At 35.1% G+C, this 3,675-nt stretch overlaps 1 long non-coding RNA gene across 5 annotated transcripts; it reads left to right on the forward strand.

Annotated features, from left to right (window-relative positions):
• Positions 1 to 314: 314 nt before the first annotated feature.
• LOC113342916 lies at positions 315 to 3,198 on the forward strand. 5 transcript variants are annotated; one of them, XR_003356917.1, is made up of 7 exons: positions 315 to 580; positions 741 to 789; positions 1,130 to 1,252; positions 1,473 to 1,527; positions 1,706 to 1,820; positions 2,234 to 2,884; positions 2,981 to 3,198. It is a non-coding gene; the product is annotated as an uncharacterized LOC113342916 (long non-coding RNA). The 5 variants fall into 5 exon arrangements; XR_003356914.1 differs by having other exon boundaries at positions 741 to 865; positions 1,706 to 2,884; positions 2,981 to 3,196; XR_003356916.1 differs by having other exon boundaries at positions 741 to 797; positions 1,706 to 2,884; positions 2,981 to 3,195.
• Positions 3,199 to 3,675: the final 477 nt, after the last annotated feature.

The following is a 3,675-nucleotide window of genomic DNA, read 5'->3' on the forward strand; positions in this document are numbered from 1 at the left end:
AATGATACTATTCATCGATATATAATAACAGTTATAAAACTGTTACTGTTCTCAAGTTATTATAAGTGTTTTGTATAAAAACTGTTATCAAAGTGTAACCTTATAGGTAACAGTTCTTTATATTACCGCCACTCCCATTTGTTTTCATATAATCTACCACAGAGATCTTTTCTAAACCACGAAGTTAGTGGTCGAGTCATAACTGCTGGTCGTGATCTGTTTTTTTAGTGGGCCTCTCTTGACCAGCGGCACCAGCCCCTTCGCTTTATTCTTTTCTGAAAACCGCACAATTTCATTCAATACCATCCCTTTCCTATTTGAGGTGAAAAATCTAATCCCTTTCAACTAATCTATTCCTTCAGTTCTTATCTCTCAATCAGTCACTGCTTATCCCGCTTGGTCTGACTTTTTCCATTTTGTTCTAAAATGGAGCTTTAAAGCTCTCTTTAATTTGTTTTATCTCGATTAGAACTCCGTGAATCTCTTGAATTTCTCTCTCAGGAGTCAGGACTATAGTGATTTAGCTAATTGGGTTTTTGATGGTGGCCCCAAAGATTCAAAAATTGTGATTTCTCATAAGGTAAAAATTTTCGACTTTTTTAATTGAAATCCCTAGCTTACGATTTGGGTTTATCTTTAATTTTTCTATTTAGGTTTCTTATCCACATCTGTTTCTCTTTCTTATGAAGCCCTAGATTTGAATAGCAATATCATTGTTGAGTCTTTTTTTAATGTTGTAGAATTTAAAGCTTGTCATCCACCGGGTAGCTTTGTATTTGACGCCTCAAGGTAGTTTCGTAAGTTCTTCTTTGTTGGTTCAAATTTTTAGAGTGTTGGTGTGAAATTGGTACTGGAGTGTGCGAAGGTAAAAAAAAATTAACTGGTTTTCATGTTGTCCGTGTTCAATGTTTAACCTTATGCTTGAAATTAGTTCTGGAGTGCTTGATTCTAACCTTATGCTTCTTGCAAGTTCTGTCAATATTAACTAATTTTAATAATTTTAAAGTCTGAATTTATGGCACTTCCCTAGTTATAAATTTCCCATAATGGAATGTTTCTTGAATATTTAATCTTTAAAATTTGGGTTTATGCCTTGATTTTTTGTTTGTATCATTATTTCAAATTGCAGGAGGTTGATAGCTAGGTTCCAGGACTTGGAGAACGAGCTAAAGGTTTATGGATATGATGGACTGGTAAGTTCCAGGACTTAGGGAACTAGCTAAAGGCCCACGGATATGATGGAATCTGGAAGGTTTGTTTTATCAAAATTAGAATTACAATTCTCACAAACAAATATAACAGACCATTTGTTATGTCAAAAGTCCATAGTTCGTTGCATAATATCTCAGTGTGTTTGCATATCAAGGGTTTGGTTTGCTCAGATTGATTTTGTTGTATTTTGTGGTAATACATGACCAACATGTGCTCTTCTTGCATGTGTATTGAAACAGAACCTCTTTGTGCATTTGCAGATGCCTACAGGACAAGCAATTGATGGATGTGCAATACGTTTTTGTGTACCTCTAGGTACTCTTTCCTTTCTAATATTGTTGAGTTCATCTTGGATTTCACATGATTGAAGTTCTATGAAAAATTAGTCTGTTGTTGGATTATATAGTGGTATTATAGAGCTTATTGGAGAATCCTAGTAATGTATGAAATTTCACTGATGTTAACTTTTGCTGACTTAAATATTTGTGATCAGATTCATGTTGCGGCATGAAGAATCCATAGAGTTCCGAAATCTTGGACTTCGGGATAATGTTATGCGAGTTTGTAAATAATTCCACTGACCAGGTGTCTGAAGATTCATCTGCTAGGTATAGTTCTTCTCAAATAATTTCATATAAAAATGAAATTTGTGTTGCGTTCTACTACAATGCTGGTCTTCTTTTATCACAACTTAACAGATAACCAAACAATTGAGATTAGATTACCTTGACGGCTTGACCAAATGGACATCGTTCTAGCTAGTATTGTACCTATTTGGGTATGTAGTGGCTATTTTATACTAACTATCTGTACATATAAAATTTTGCTGATGAAGAATTCAGTAGTGAATAAGGCACATGGCAGTCATTTGCTCTTACTGTTCTTTCTTTTGACTTATTGCCCATTTTTTTTAGTCCAATTCTCAATGTTAAGCTATAATTTTTATTTCTAATTTTCTTAAAGAAATATTGGTTTTGAGTTAAACCTATCGAAAGAAGTTGTCATTTTATTTGTTTTGTAGGATAGTTGTGATGTGTTATTAAAAGTTATCGGTTCAGGAATTGCGGAATTGGTACCAGAAGCTTATTATCTTTTTTTGATGGACTTAGTAGACCCAGTGTTAAGTTTGCAATTTCTTCTGTGGTAGTTACTAGTTAGTTAGGGCTTAGTAATGGGCCTTGTAGTTATTTTTTTGCTCCTAAGGTAATTGTATTTAACCTTCCTGTTCTGAAAGATGTGAAGGTATGCCTTGGTCAACTTATTGATGAATGATTGTCTGTGGAATACCACGTCAGAGAGTAAAAGGGCGCTATCGAGGATACTGTCATGTACTTAATCAGAGTATTGGGCTGCAGTGACTGTTGTTAATTCTAAAGCTTTTTCTGTTGGGCTTGTGTATTTGAATAAGATTAGGATAGATTATTTCCTAGAGTTTTGTGTGAGGCTGATGTAATCCTGGTTGTTGTTTTCGTCAACCAGGAGTGGGCAGTTAAATAACCAATGATTGTGTAAGATTGAAGCAATGAATGAAACCCTATTTTCCTTTGGAAGATAAATTAGGCTCTGTTTTCAGAGAGAAGGTAGCTTGCTACCAAGTAATTCATTCATCCTTGTACTAGTACAGTACAATTGGTATCAGACTTCAATTCTGGGACCTCCATCATGACAATCGGTAAGAAACATACTATTAACAGTGTTCATACACTTACTCAGGAAAACTCAACTGCAATCCAAGAAATTCGTGATCAATTGAAGGTTCTTTCTGCAGAATCAGCTTCTTGTACTGCTACTGAGGCTAGAACGAACGCCAATTTTGACCGCATCTTCAAAGCCTTACAGCTTTTGCTACCTCCTGAGGTACAATCTGATGAAACAATAGATCATGGTTCTCTTCACGAATCATCAAAAGGATCTAATGGAAATCGTGAGTTGATCCACACTTCGCATACTAGTAAGTTTTCTCGAACCCCCAAGGTTGATTTCCCCCAAATTGATGGAACTAATCCAAGGGGTTGGGCTCAAAAATGTGAACATTATTTTGCCTTTCATAATTTTGCCGAGTCCGACCGAGTTGATATGGTTGCAATCCATTTTGATTCTAAAGTAGATCCATGGTTCTTAAATTATCAACAGGGTAAGCATAAAATGTCTTGGGATACCTTTGTTCATGATCTGTGTGTTAGATTTAAGGACGTTGCACATGACAATTATGTTGGTAGTTTTAACGAGTTATCTCATACTACTGCAGTTGAGGATTATTATGATAGATTTGAGCACTTTAAATCTTTTATGGTAGCTAATAATCCAACATTGCCTGAATCTTTCTATACACTGAGTTTTATTAGTGGTTTCAAGGATGAAATCCGCAATACAGTTCAAATGTTTAAGACAAAAGATACTTCTCGTGCTTTTTACTTAGCTAGAATGCAACAGGCTTCTCTTGTTTACTCTCCGAAACAAATC

The sequence above is a fragment of the Papaver somniferum genome, unplaced genomic scaffold, assembly GCF_003573695.1.
Source record: "Papaver somniferum cultivar HN1 unplaced genomic scaffold, ASM357369v1 unplaced-scaffold_5, whole genome shotgun sequence".
Classification (NCBI taxonomy): Eukaryota; Viridiplantae; Streptophyta; class Magnoliopsida; order Ranunculales; family Papaveraceae; genus Papaver; species Papaver somniferum.